The 15,794-nt window shown below is 50.9% G+C and overlaps 1 pseudogene; it reads right to left on the reverse strand.

Moving 5' to 3' along the window:
* Positions 1-13,522: 13,522 nt before the first annotated feature.
* LOC147979420 (uncharacterized) lies at positions 13,523-14,473 on the reverse strand (annotated as a pseudogene).
* Between the last annotated feature and the right edge of the window lie 1,321 nt (positions 14,474-15,794).

Below are 15,794 nucleotides of genomic sequence, written 5' to 3' on the forward strand. Positions count from 1 at the left end.
AACCGGACATGCATCATACTTGATTGTGCATCATGCCATGTTATGTGATGGTTGTTTACTATGTTGTTTGCTCCTTTCCGGTGTTGCTTCTTCGGGTTGGTTTCCGGTAACATCGTGTTGTGAGGATTCGTTCGACTACGTCCGTTTATCTTCTTCATGGACTCGTTCTTCTTCCTTGCGGGATTTCAGGCAAGATGACCATACCCTCGAAATCACTACTATCTGTGCTTTGCTAGATGCTCGCTCTTTTGCTATGCCTATGCTGCGATACCTACCACTTGCTTATCAAGCCTACTACTTTGTTGAACCAAGCGTCTAACCCACCTTGTCCTAGAAAACCGTTGTTTGGCTATGTTACCGCTTTTCTCAGCCCCTCTTATAGCGTTGTTAGTTGCAGGTGAAGATTGAAGTTTGTTCCTTGTTGGAACATGGAGATGTTGTTCCTTGTTGGAACCTGTTTATTTGTTGGGATATCACAATATATCTTATTTAATTAATGCATCTATATACTTGGTAAAGGGTGGAAGGCTCGGCCTTATGCCTGGTGTTTTGTTCCACTCTTGCCGCCCTAGTTTCCGTCATATCGGTGTTATGTTCCCGGATTTTGCATTCCTTACGCGGTTGGGCTATAATGGGAACCCCTTGACAGTTCGCCTTAAGTAAAGCTCTTCCAGCAACGCCCAACATTGGTTTTACCATTTGCCACCTAGCCTTTTTTCCCTTGGGTTAGGCCAGCCCAAGGGGCATCTTTTTTTAAACCCCCCCGGGCCAGTGCTTGTCTAAGTGTTGGTCCAAACTAGAGCCCTGTGCAGCGCCCCCTCGGGGAAACACGAGGTTTGGTTTTAGTTGTACGGATTGCTCATCTAAGTGTGCGCTGAGAAAGAGATATGTGCAGCTCCTATCGGGATTTGTCGGCACATTCGGGCAGTGTTGCTGGTTTAGTTTTACCCTGTCGAAATGTCTTGTTGTACCGGGATACCGAGTCTGATCGGAACATCTCGGGTGGAGGTCTATTCCTTCGTTGACCGTGAGAGCTTGTGATGGGCTAAGTTGGGACACCCCTGCAGGGAATTGAACTTTCAAAAGCTATGCCCGCGGTTATGGGCAGATGGGAATTTGTTAATGTCCGGTTGTAGAAAACCTAAAGTGGACCTTAATTAAAATGAATCAATGGCGTGTGTAACCGTGATGGTCTCTTTCCGGCGGAGTCCGGGAAGTGAACACGGTGTTGGAGTTATGCTTGACGTAGGTTGTTCTAGGATCACTTCTTGATCATACTTTTATCGACCGTGCTTTGCCTTCTCTTCTCGCTCTTATTTTCATATGTTAGCCACCATATATGCTAGTCGCTTGCTGCAGCTCCACCACATACTTTTACCTTACCCATAAGCTTAAATAGTCTTGATCGCAAGGGTGCAAGATTGCTGAGTCCCCGTGGCTCACAGATACTTCCAAAACCAGCTTGCAGGTGCCGATGAGTCCGAGCAGGTGACGCAACCAAGCTCAAGGAGGAGCTCGATGAAGATCTTGTCCTTTGTGTTGTTTCGTTTTAGTTGATCAGTAGTGGAGCCCAGTTGGGGTTGATCGGGACCGTGTCGCATTTGGGGTTCTTCTTTTATTTTGGCTCCGTAGTCGGGCCCTGATTGTATTTGGTTGTTGTAATGCTTTATTCATGTAATTGTGTGAAGTGGCGATTGTAAGCCAACTATGTATCTCTTTCCCTTATGTATTACATGGGTTGTGTGAAGATTACCTCACTTGCGACATTGCTTTCAATGCGGTTATGCCTCTAAGTCGTGCTTCGACACGTGGGAGACATAGCCACATCGAGGGCGTTACATGGGTCCACGGCCGCATGCAAGCAAATGCCTCCTTGTTACGCGCAAAATAATGATTCCTCCACATGACATCTGGGACCCACCGAAAGGGCCTCTATATTTCGTGAAAACAACGTTATCGCCGCTGACAGCTCGGACCCACCAGCTATATCTTCGCACGCAAGGAAGTGCCTCCTTATTACGCACAAAAAATGAATACTCCCTTGCTAGCTGGGACCCACAATAGTGGGAGGCTGACTTGTGGGCCAACTAAGTTGACAGGGACGGAGGGCTTTGTCAACTTAGTCAATATGAACAATTCTAGCTCCAGTGACCGTATGATGTCCATCCAACGGCTGTAGTGCTTCTTCAACCTCTGGTCTTCTTGCTCCAGCCGCCCAAACCAGCGCCGGTCATGCCTCGTGCTCCTGGCTCCCATGGCCGGCTTCGATGCCACGGAGGCCTCACCGCCCCCTACTACTCCCACCGCTGGCCAGGCCATCCCTCTACTCACCCACACCCCCTATTATTCTACGGTGATCAGCCTCACACCACAGCGAACTAGTGAACCCTCATACTCCTCTACGTGAGGGCATCCACTGCCACGTCTTCCCCGGCTCCGCATCATCCCCTTCCTAGGCCTCGTCGTCATCCACCCCCTGGTGCTCTCGCCGCAACGTGGTCAATGTGGTCAAGGAACGACTTCCATCGGACATGGACTGTACGTGGAGAGGCTGACAGCTGGGTCCACGGCCGCAGCAAGGAAGTGCATCCTTATGACGCGCAAAATAATTATTGTTCCACCTGACAGTGGGGACCCACCGGATGCACCACTGTATATCATGAAAAAAACGTTTCCCCCAAACTGCTCGGACCCACCAGCTACATCTTTGCACGCAAGGAAGTGCCTGACAGTCGGGACCCACCTGGTCGAAGCATATGTAGAGTTGTCATTCTGGTCGCGAACATGTACGTACATACTGGTCGATGTAGAGGCGTGCACGTGCCATAGTAGAGGCGCACACGTAGCATGTACACGTACGTACAGCGGCTAGTGTGCAAGAAAGAAAATATGGCCACGCACGTACATACGGGTGGGGTCTTGAATGCCTACTTGCGCATACATACAGCCAGGGCTTGTGTACATGGCTGGGTCAGAATGGAGAAACTACGTCGTCGTCGTGTTCATGGGGAGCCAACCGGCTGGGTCGGAACGGAATGCGTCATTGTGTTCATCGGGAGGGCTTGGACGGAATAGCCGATGGAAACAAGGCCTGGCATACCGCAGAATGGAGGAAATGGCCTTGTGTTTGAGCGGCCACGTTTGAAATGGGATCTTGTTCATCGGGAGGGGTCTGGCGTACCACAAAACGGAGGAAACAGACCAACTACGGTCGAAACGGGGTCCTGTTGATCGGGAGGGGTGTGGCGTACCGCAAAATGGAGGAAACGGACTTGTGTTGGAGCGCTACGGTCGAAATGGGGGTCCTGTTCATAGGGAGGGGTGTGGCGTACCGCAAAATGTGACTCCACGGGATACTGTTCATCTCCACCGTAGACCCCTCCCACCTCCACGGGCTACTGTTCATCCACCGTCGACCTCCTCTTGCCTCCACCCGCGACTGTTCATCCACGGGCTCCGGTTCATCCAGCCTCCACCACGCGCTACTCCACCGGCTACTATTCAACCAGCCCTCTCCACGGGCTCCTGTTCAACCACCCCTCCACGGGCTACTGTTCATCTTGCCCTCCACCATCTACTGTTCATCCAGCCCTCCACGGGATCGTCCTGTTCATCCAGCCCTCCATGGGGTCCTCTTCATCCAGCCCTAACCGGCTCGATCGATCGGGGTCCTGCTCATCCAAAGGCAACACCACGGGGTCCTGTTCATCCACCCCCACCGGGAACTGTTCATCCAAACCACCCCCAGCAACACTTACTGTTCATCCAGAGGTAGCATCGATCGGCTTTAGTTAGCAGCAGTAGTGAAGGAATCACTCGATCGGGTTCAGTTAACAGCCATCGATCGACCGCTCGGTTTCAGTAATGCATAGCCTTCAGTGCAATTGCTCTATTTCAGTAGGCGAACGCCTTGCTCGGGTTCAGTTACAGCCCAACGCCTCGCACACACGCGCGTGCGTGTATGAGAGAAACACCCATCGCTCGGCCCCGACCACCCACCATAATCAAGAACACCTCGATATTTTCCTAGCCCTCGCTCCTACCACGGGTTTTTCCGTCATGGACGGTCCAAAGAATGTCATCCAGCTGCCTCTCCAGCTCGCCCAGGACGAAAAGCCCATTTTCTGTCATGATTTTTTGTCATAGATGTAGGAGCCCACCACATCTATGATGATACCGGGTTTTGTCACAATTATCATCATAGAAGTGTCATAAGTATGACAAATTTTTTTCGTTCGGCCCAAAATGTCATGGATGTGTCTTCTTTTTGTAGTGGTACGATCCGTGGGGTTTGGGTTCTGGCTAATTAGAACGCCCGAATCAGATCACGCGCGCAGCAGGGGGAGGGGGGCATCAGCCATGGTTTGGTAGGCACACGGCTTTCGTGAGTGTACCGTGTGCTATTTGAAAACATTTCGTGAGAAGAATCTCGGTTTCTAAATCTCCTTAAATCCAAAACTCACCCGAAAATCGTGAAACCTGGCATGGTGTCACTACATGGCACATATATGTCGAGGAATTTTTTCGTCCATTCTGGCGTAAGTTTTATTACAAGCCTCTTACAAACCGGAGCTTCTCTCAAATAAGCCCCGTGGTCCTGATAGGGAAATGTGTCCCCCTTGTGGGCGAAACATAATCACTGCCTCTTTTCGGCTTGTATTTTCTTCTACGGGCAACATGGAACGACAGGATATCCGTGCTGAAATTTAAACTTATTCAGGGTTCGTTTGGCCTTTTCATACACTAATTGAGTTTCCTATGCATTTAGTGTCCATAATTCAAATCTGAACTTCAAATACATTCTCCAGTTCACCAAAATGGCTAGAAAATTTATACATCTGTCCTTGGGTGCATGTTTATGTCCCATGCCAGGAATGGGAACGAATTACAACCGTACCCGCGTCATGTCTCGTTCTCAAACATTTGGAATCTCGGGTTTTAAATCCTCACAAATCCTAAGCTCACCAAAAAGTCATCAAAGGTGGCATGGTGTCACGTCATGGCACATATATGTCATGGTAAAAAGAATGTCCAATTTGGGCCAAGCTTTATTACAAATCTCTTACAAACCGGAGCTTCTCTCCAAGAAGCCTCGTGGTTTCGATAGGGAAACGTGTTCCCCTTGTGGGTGAAACGTAATCACTGCCTCTTTTTGCCTTGTATTTTGTTCCACGGGCAACATGGAACAACATGATATCCGTGTTGAAATTTAAACTTATTCACGGTTCGTTTCGCCTTTTTATACACTAATTGAGTTTCCTAGGCATTTAATGTCCATATTTCAAATCTGAACGACAAATACATACTCCAGTTCACCAAAATGGCTTGAAATTTTTTTCATGTGTCCTTGGGTGCATGTTTACACCCCATTCCAATAATGGGAACGAATTACAACCATACCGGTGTCTTGGCTCGTCCTCAAACATTTCGAATCTTGGTTTTTAAATCCCCATAAATCCAAAACTCACCCGAAAGTCATAAAAGGTGGCATGGTGTCACGTCATGGCACATATATGTCGTGGTAAAAACATTGCCAATTTAGGCCAAGTTTTGTTACAAACCGGAGCCTGTCACAAGAACCCTCGTGGTTTCGATATGGAAATGTGTCCCCTTGTGGGCCAAACAATAATCGCTCCCTCTTCTAGCCTCGTATTTTCTTCTAGAAAGAATTCCTTATTTAACACTATCTTAAAATTGAATTCCCTATTTAACACTGCCAAAATATTTCTTCCCTATCTATCATTGACTCTAAATTTTAGTCCCAATATAACAATTTCGTCAATTTTTTGAGCTAACAGTGTTAAATGGCGCTTGAAATGACAATACTACCCTTGGCACTAGTATATCACCAATATCTCATTTCCCCGGTGCCTCTGCTAATTTTATAGAACGCTAAAAGAAATTATCGAAGGGCTGCACACGTACGTGCAAAAGCTCGCTGCTTCATTAATCAGTGCACGCACATCTAGCCGTACGTGACACACGTACATGTGAAAGGCTAGCTTGCTGGATCGATCAACTCCACTCTCTCGGCGGAACGAACGCAAACACGACGTGCTACCACTGGCTCCGGCAGGTGCGGCACAGTCTGCTAAACTCCAACTTGCATACAAATTACAGAACACTTCTTGTCGCCGTGCCCACGTACCACTAGAGCCTGGCCTATCAGCCTATCACGTAAGCTTAGGCAAATTAGTTTTAGCACAACCTTTTGGCCACACCAACTCGTGTTATGCCACCTTTAAATATGGCACAGAAATATAGGGGCAGATTGGCTAGATGTTTGAGGGCAAAATTGTCATTTCATACATAATTTAACACCGTTAGCTTAAATATTGTACATAAGTGTTATATTGGGAACAAAATTTAGAGTTGATGTCATAGAGGGAAGAAATATTTTTTCGGTGTTAAATAGGGCATCCAATTTTAAGACAGTGTTAAATAAGGAATTCTCTCTTTCTTCTACACGCAACACGGAACAATGGGAGATTCACGCTGAACTTTGAAATTATTCAGGGTTCTTTTGACCTTTTTTATTCATTAATTGAGTTTTCTAGGCATTTAATGTCCATAATTCAAGTCTGGACTACAAATACATGCTCCAGTGCACCAAAATGGCTACAAAAAACATACACATTTCCTTGGGGTGCATGTTTAGGTCCCATGGAACAAATGGGAACGAATTCAAGCATCTCGCCATCCTGGCTTAGCCACAAACATTGCGAATCTCTGTATTTATATCTCTGTAAATCCAAAACTCACAAGGAAATCATGAAACTTGGCATGGTGTCACTACATGGTACATATAGTTGTCCAATTTGGGGCGAAGCTATATTACAAGCCTATTACAAACCGGAGCCTGTTGCAACCCTCGTGGTTCCGGTAGGGAAACATGCCCCTCTTGTGGGCGAAACAATAATCTCTGCCTCTTCTCGCCTTGAACTTTATTTTCTATAGGCAACATAGAATAACAGGAGTGTCGGGCTAAAATTTGAAACTGTTCAGGGTTTGTTTGTCCATTGTATATATTACGAATTACTAAGTTTTCTACGCATTTATTGTAGTCCATAATTCAAATTTTAACTACAAGCACATGCTCCAGTGAAGCAAAATGGGTGGGAAATCATACATGTGTCATTGGTTGCATGTTTAGGTCTCAATTATGGATGGGAATCAATTACCAATTTGTCATCGTCCAGAAACATTGAGAATCTCGGTTTTTTATTCCTAGTAAATCAAAAACTCACCCAAAAGACATGAAACTTGGCATGGTTTCATGACATGGCACATATATGCCATGGTAAAAAAAATCATCCAGTTTGAGAAGAGGCGCACATATTAGTAGCCAACAAAGTCCTTTTTGAAACAAAAAGCTCACACGTTAATATCGCAAACGGTTGTATTATATTAACCGTGTCGAAATTTAACCATACTCGGTGGTGTGTGTGCTACTATTTGATTAGAGTAGACGAGCGCGAGAAGTCTGCCTTGCAGGTTCGACGGGACTCGTGCGAGCAGTTCATCGCACAGGCTCGACGGGACACGTGCATCCTGTCCATCTCGTAGGCTCGACGAGATACGTGCGAGTAGCAAGGCCGCCCATGGTCACCGGGAAGCGAGCTCTTAGACCTCCATGCACCAGTCATTGCCCGCCTCACTCACAACTTCTCCATTTATGGGTTAATTAAAGTACGTGGACGGAGGATGTTTGTTTGTGATCCCATGGCAGCATTTGCTTTGTTCGTGTTTTCAACTTGTATTCCGCCCTAATTTAAATTGCCACATAGGGCAACAGATAATACGACCAGAAATAAAATGGCAACGGATAATACGACGACAAATTTACAATGGCACAAATAATACTTGTGTTACATATTCTGGATAATTTAAAATGCCACATGCGGCAAAGCCCGGAAGACACGGGTGCAAGAGAAGAAGGAAATTGCAGACAACGATCTGGGTCACTACTGTCTCTACTCGTCGATCGATCGCCGGGCAACGACATCCTCCAACTCCTTCTTCAATTCCTCACGACTTTGCTTGAACGCAATCACAGATTCCTCCACCTCCTGCTCGCACTCGATCCGGAGCTTCCTCAAGTGACCCATCCTCGACGACCGCTGTCAGTGTCATCCCTGAGGCACTGCTCTTCTCATGTAGCATCTTCCAGTCAGCCGCCTCCTCCTTCTCGGTGAGCGCCTTGAGGAGCTTCACATTGTCACCCATGAGTTGCTTGATGAGGCTGGTCGCCTTGTCAACCAAGGCATTGCTGATCTTGAGCAGCTTCATCAAGCCGTCGACTAGCTCCTGCTGTGTAGTGATGCCAGTGAGAATGTCGTCGTCGGCGGCGAAGGACTTCCGGAACGCCAGCTCGTCGTGATGGCTGACGCCACCAATGCGCTTGTGAGAGCCCTCGTGTGCCCGTGAGAGCTCGTTCAAGGGCTCCGCGGCATGCCGGGACATCTCAGCTGCGGCTGCGGCTTCGTGGTGGGACCTCTCTAGTGCTTCCGCAGCCTTGGTCTTTGCTTCCTGGTTATATGTCCACCCTAAACTCCTACTACCGGTCATGGCAGAACGACTTGACAGGAAAGACCAGTTTTGTGGGTGATAAGGAGAGGAAATGTGAAGTAATTTTTAAGTGGGTAGTTTTTATAGCCCGGTGCTAAGTGTGAACACATATTAGTTTGATAGGTGTCAATAGATTTGAAATTACATATTGCATTGTACTATGCAATGTGACGAGAAACAAGGTCAAAATTTATTGATGGCAGAAGGTTGACCACGTGGTTTCTCGCTGTTGAGGCGGCTGCAGCGCGCTCTGCTCACGTCCATCCGCGCATTTTGCTCGCCATTGAGGCAACCGCGGCGTGCTCCGCTCTGGCGTCCCTACGCGCTCTGCTCGCCGTTGAGGCAAATTTACAATAGCAACGGTTAATAATTCTTAATAATTGTCTTACATATTCAGGATAATTTAAAATGCCACATGCGGCCAGGCCTAGAACACTCACGACCTACAGATGCATACAATTATAATAAAATATAAGCTAAAAGGCTGAGTTGGCGGCCTTCCGACGATGTCTTCTTGGACTCCATGATCAGCATAGCACCCTTGTGGCCGTACACTCCAAGTGTCCTGACCCGCCTCCGCCTACGAAGCTGCTGGCGCTGGGAGGCTCTTGGGGCTACTGGGCATCTTCCATAAGAGCTTCATAGCGTGCAATCGCGTGCATGACAACTTCGCGGAACCGCTCCATTTCCATGTCTCTGGCCTGGTAGCAAATTCCTCCATCACCTGCATCCTCAAGATATCACATTGGCGATGTTCTACTTCGTCGGGGACGTCAACTCCGCCAAGGATGCGCTCGAGCCTGGCCACCACATCATCAAGATCGAGGTTGAAACGGCCGCCGTGGGCAATGATGAAGCCACAGGCTTCCTGTGTCTTGACTGAATCATGGAGGTCCTCTGCCCATTCCTTATGGGGCTTCAGGCTCTCGATCAGCACTGGTGACAGAGGCTCTTCGGGTGGGTCGTCGATCATGCCACAGAGCAGCTCTGGATCTTTTGCACGATGGATGGCAAACTGCTCATCACACCTCCTCCACAATATGTCTATTATGCTCCCAAGGACTGTCACGCCGATATCGCTGCTGATGGGCCATGGTGCCTGCACCGGCCGATGAAGCTCTTGCTACCTGACCTGCTCCGGCTTGTTCTCCTCACCGAAGATGTAACGTAGGTAGGCATCGACGTCGAAGCTGTGGTTGTTGCCTGTCATGCTTGGAATAACTAATGGTAGATGGGTGAGGGGTGGGGAGAGAGCGAGGGGGTGGGTGTCTGGGTGCTAGCGTCAGTACGACACACGCGACCACCATGACACGACCGTGGTCTGCCCGGTGCACTTACATTTGAGAATGCAAACGAGTATTCTTTCATTTGCAAATGAATCTGTATGTATTACCATGCCTGTGTTTTCCTTGTAAATAATTAGTCCTTCGAAACGAGATACTATAAATTAATTAATGAGGAGTTATTTGAACTAGAGTCTGTGTCATATTTTAGTGGGAGCGCTAGCGCACCCACTGGGTGTAGCCCCCGAGATTCGGGCCGACTACTGAGCAGTCGGGCTAGATCTTCCGGCAACTATTTGTTTTTGGTTGATGCTGATGTTTCTTTCTTGTCTTGGCAGAGGTCGCCACTCAGCTACGGACGCGCGTGGGTGAGCTCGATACTGAGCTCCTCACCAAGGAGTAGGAGCGCAGCTAGGCCGCCAAGGAGTGTGACTGGTCAGCGAAGGAGCTAGTGGACCAGGCAGAGAAGCACAAGGCAGAGGGCCAGCAGCTGAAGCATGGAAAGGCGCTCCTCAAAGCCGAGTTCGAGAATGAGCGCTCGGACTGGGCCGACAGGGAGAAGTTGCTCTCGGACGGCTACGGGGTGATCGAGGCCATGGTTCAAGGTAAGTCCTTTCTTCTTTTGGTTGTTTAGTTGCCGACTACTTTAGGGACCAGCTTCTATTCTCTCGGTCTTCTTTTGAACATAATTTTTTCCTGATCGCTCCATCGCCGTCTGCCAAGCCATCGAGGCGGGACGCGAACAAGAGAGGAGGACGGGTGAGGATATTCACCCGAATGTGCCTCGTAGTCTGGGCGAGCAGCTTTGGGCCATCAAGATGCGCCTTGAGCCAGCGCACCGTCTGCTCCGCCGTCTTCAGTGCACCGGGTCGCAAGTCCTGGTGGGGCTCTGGCCGGATGCTCAGGTCCCTCACACTCCCAGTCGGACTGCCGACTGGCTGGAGGTGGCGGTTGAGAGGTTCGAGGCCTGGAAGGGCACCGTGGCTCTGGCTGGCTCTCGCATGGCGCAGGAGTTCGTCAAGTCCTCGTACCCGGACATAAGGCTGGTCCAGCTGGCCAACTTCCGTCAGATGGCCGGACCCAAGCTGCAGGCGGTGCGGGACGAGCTTGTCAAGGGCACGGCGACCCTCACCAAGTACGCCGATAATGGCATCTTCATCCCGGAGCGGGACGAAGATGGCGCTGAGATGCCACCCTCCTGGTTCGGGCTGAACCCGGAGGGGGGGGGGGATTCGATGGAGGAGATCGTCTCCAGCGATGAGGGCGAGGAAGATGAGGACGAGGAAGACGAAGACGTCACACTGGATATCGGAGCGACTGGCCAGCCTCAACCCGATCGGGCCTCGACCAGTGAGCCATGGGAGACCGCGTTGACTGCTGCTGACGCCGACCAAGCCGAGACCCGCCAATCGGACACTCCGCCAGCCGGCGGCTTTGCCTTCGCTAACTTGTCCACGTTGTCCACAGCGCCCTTGGCCTAGGCGGTCGTTTATCTTTCAAGTTGCTTCTGTCTTATGCTCGGACACTCCACCAGCCGACGCCTCTACCTCCGCTAACCTGTCCACGCCGTCCGCAGCGCCCTTGGCCTAGGCGGTCGTTTATCTTTCAAGTTTCTTCTGTCTCTGTTGAAATCTGGCCACGGGCCTTTTGTTATGTAAATAATCTTATTTTCACACATGCTCGTGCTCTTGCCGGGTTCCAGCTTGGTTTTGCCTTTGCTCTTTTTGGCTTTTTCTCTTGCCGCCTTCCTTTCGCTTCCGCCCCTGCCAGCCGGACAGCCACGCTGTGGTCTATGGCCAGGTCAGGGATTTGTCCATTTAGGATAGACAAGTTACTTCAGCTGTCTAGAGCGTAGCTAGTCAAGCGAGAAGCCGGCCGGCCGGCTGCGGGGCAGCCGGACGGATGAGGCGAGTAGCCGACTTGGCCTATACTGGAGCTCTTCCTTAGTCATTTTTCGTGTGGACGTCATTTCCTGCCTTTTCCTCTTACCAGCCGACAGTCGGGCTGCGAGCTATGGCTTAAGGCAAGGGAGGGCTTAGATGTCGGCACACTATTTGGCTGACTGCGGGTGGTGCCAAATTAGGTCAAGGCGGCCAGCCCCCGGGCCGGGTGACCGGACCCGGTGCAGGGCGAAAGAATGAAATAATACACTCATAGGAGAATCTTATCATATAGATAAAGAAGGTAGCCCCCGAGTGCGCCTCGGGGGACCTGTTGTCTTTGCTTAATACAAAACATAGCGTGGTACATACACTGCATCAAGTGTAAAATCATCGGAGAAGATTCACGTTCCATGGGCGCTCCGTCTCTTTGATGGAATCGTCCCTCTTGTGTGCCCTAGGATTTTGTGCATCGATGATGTAGTAGGAGTCATTGCCGAGGTGTAACGCCCCAGACACACCCGCTGGTGGTCGTTACTCCTGGCGGGATCTAGACTGGCCCCACAGATCAATACTACTCTTTTCTGCGCACTTTGTCCTCACTCGTGCGCACCTGGGAGCAACTTCTCGGTCAGTCACCCATCTTGACACTACTCCAAGCTGAGCGCGCTTAACTTTGGAGTTCTGTCCGAATGGGATCCCGGAAAAGAAGGAATTCCTTATTGATATGAGTAGTCTATCGTCCCTAATAAGCCAGGCCATCACATACACCCCCACTCAGAGGAACCACGTCCTCGTCGGGCCACAGGAACGTTCCCTCTTGGCACATACGTCTGTGCATCCAGTCTGGTACATGTACCATGTCGTGTGCCATGATGGGTCACAACCGTCATGAACAACATGACCGCACACCTGTCCGCAAACATCCGTGTAACCATGAGGGTCGGCTCTGATACCAACTTGTAACGCCCCGGACACACCCGCCGGTGGTCGTTACTCCCGGCGGGATCTAGACTGGCCCCACAGATCAATACTAGTCTTTTCTGCGCAGTTTGTCCTCACTCGTGCGCACCCGGGAGCAACTTCTCGGTCAGTCAGCCATCCTGACACTACTCCAAGCTGAGCATGCTTAACTTTGGAGTTCTGTCCGAATGGGCTCCCGGAAAAGAAGGAATTCCTTATTGATATGAGTAGTCTATCATCCCTAATTAGCCAGGCCATCACACGAGGGCCTTGCTGATGATGAATGGCCCCTCCCAAGGAGCCGAGAGCTTGTGCTGGCCGGTTGTTCGCTCGATCAGCCGGAGCATAAGGTCTCCTTCGCGGAAGGATCGTGGCCTAACTTTCCAGCTGTGGTAGCGGCGCAGGCTCTGCTGGTAAATGGTGGACCGGCTGAGTGCCAGCAGCCGGGCTCTTTCAGCAGATCGACGCCATCTTCTCGCACCTCCTTTGCTTCCACCTCCGTGTACATGATGACGCAAGGCGAGTCAAATTTGATGTTAGTTGGGATGACAGCCTTGGCCCGTACACGAGGAAGAAGGGATTGAAGCCGGTTGCTTTGATCGCCGTAGTCCGGAGACTCCAAAGGACGAAGCTTGTGCCATTATCGGTGATGATTCTGTGCGGGATGCCGTACAGGACGGTGATATCCACAATGAAGGTGACAGAAGTCGGACTATTCTGCTTCTTGATTGCCTTTGCTTCAACCCACTTCGTGAACTTGTCCATAGCGACCAGCATATGGGTCATGACGCCGCGTGCTGTTTTGAATGGGCCCACCATGACCAAGCCCTAGACGGCAAACGACCAAGTGAGGGGGATGGTCTTGAGTGCAGAAGCCGGCAGGTGTTGCTTGGAGCTGAAGCGTTGGCATCCCTTGCACTTGCGGACCAACTCCTTGGAGTCGTCCAAAGTAGTCGGCCAGAAGAAACCATGGCGGAAGGCTTTGGCGACAAGGGATCTTGAGGCGGCGTGGTGGCCACATTCTCCTTGATGAATATCTCAGAGGATTGCCATGCCCTTCACTGGCTCCACACAACGGGGGAAGACAATAATCACACTACGCCTGACAAGCTCTCTATTCACTATTTTGTATGCTGCCGCCCGGCGTTGCACCTGCCAGGCCAGAATCTCGTCAGCTGGTAGCTCTCGGCTAACCAAAAAGTTGAGGATGGGATGTGCCCAGGATGGTGCTTCTACCACTGTCTTGACAGCAACTGGTACCAGCGCGGTCGGGTTGGGAGGCGGCAGGTCGGAACCAGCCGTTGCTTGTGGCGTCGTTGAAGTCCCTGGGCCGACTGCTGCTGTCCCGGGGCCGGGTTCTAAAGTCCCCGGGCCGCCTGCCGAAGTCCCCGGGGCGACTTCTGAAGTCCCCGAGCCCGATCTGACTGCTCCGGGGTCAGCCGGCACAAAGATGGACTCCGTCAAAGGCTTGATAGACGGATTGTGTAGGCACTCGAGGGAGACGCCGGCTGGTATGGCCCGCTGGGTGGAGCCGATCTGGGACAGGGAGTTAGCTTGCTCGTTGTCGGCCCATGGCACGTGAAGGAACTCGCATCTGTCAAAGTGCCCGTTGATCTACTGGATAAGGAAGAAGTAGCCCGACATGTTAGCATCATTGGCGTCCCAGTCGCCAGGTGACTGCTGGACCACCAAGTACGAGTCACCATAGCACAACACTCGGTGGATGCCGATCTCCTTGGCTAGCCAGAGCCCGTGGACGAGTGCCTCGTACTCGTCCATGTTGTTGGAGGCGGCAAAGTGGATCTGCAGCATGTACTTGAGCTTGTCGCATTTGGGAGAGGTGAGGACGATGCCGTCCCCTAAGCTAGTGCGCATCTTCGAGTCGTAGAAGTGCATCCGCCGATGGGTCGAATCTAGCGCTGGCGGCAGGTACTGGGTCTCCGCCCAATCGACTAGGAAGTCGGCCAGCGCTTGGGACTTGATGGCGGTGCGGGGCTGGTAGAGGATGGTGTGGGGACCTAGCTCGATGGCCCACTTCGCCACCCGGCCTGACGCATCTCTTTTGTCTATGATCTCGGCAAGGGGGGCGGTGCAGACGACCATCATGGTGTGCTCCTACAAGTACTGCTTGAGCTTCTTGGCGGCAAAGTACACGCAGTAGCACATCTTCTGGTAGTCGGGGTAGTTCTGCTTGGAGGCGGACAACACCTCACTCAAGTAGTAGACGGGACTCTAGACCGGCTATGCCTTGTTGTCTTCTGGGCGCTCGACCACGATCACGGTGCTGCCCACCCGACTAGTGGTGGCGATGTAGAGGAACACGGGTTCCTTAGAAGCTGGAGCGGCCAGGACAGGCGGCATGGTCACCCTCCATTTGAGCTGGAGGAAGGCCTCGTCCACCTGGTCAGTCCACTCAAAGAAGGTGGTCTTATTCATCAACTCATACAAGGGGAGGGCCCTCTCGCCGAGCTGACTGATGAATCGGCTGAGAGATGCCAAGCACACGGTGAACTTCTGGACGTCCCGCAACCGGGTCGCCCTCTGCATCCGCTCAATGGCCTTGATCTTGACAAGGTTGCACTCAATGCCGCATTTGGGGACCAGGAAGCCAAGGAGCTGGCTGGCTGGTACTCCGTAGACACACTTCTCTGGGATTAGCTTGATTTGAAAACGCGGTAGGTTGTTGAAGATCTCCTTGAGATCCTCTAGAAGGGTGCCGTGCTTCTCAGTCTTCACCATAATATCGTCTACATAGATGTGGGCATTTCTGCTGAGTTGCTTGAGGAGGCACTTCTGCATTGAACGCTGAAATGTGGCACCGACATTTCTCAAGCCGAATGTCATGGTCAGGTAGCAGAAGGCTCCGAATGGTGTGATGAAGGTGGTCTTCAGCCGATCGGCCGGGTTCAGCTTGATCTGGTGGTTGTCAGATTAGGCGTTCAGGAAAGACAGCAGCTCGCATCCGGCTGTGGAGCCAATCACTTGGTCTATCCGGGGCAAGGCAAAAGGATCCTTGGGGCAGGCTTTGTTGAGGCTAGTGTAGTCGATACACATACGCCACTTGTTATTCTTCTTGAGCAGATGTTGTGGCTAACACCAA

The sequence above is a fragment of the Triticum urartu genome, chromosome 3A, assembly GCF_056163025.1.
Source record: "Triticum urartu cultivar PI428250 chromosome 3A, HENAU_Tu73, whole genome shotgun sequence".
In the NCBI taxonomy this organism is placed as follows: domain Eukaryota; kingdom Viridiplantae; phylum Streptophyta; class Magnoliopsida; order Poales; family Poaceae; genus Triticum; species Triticum urartu.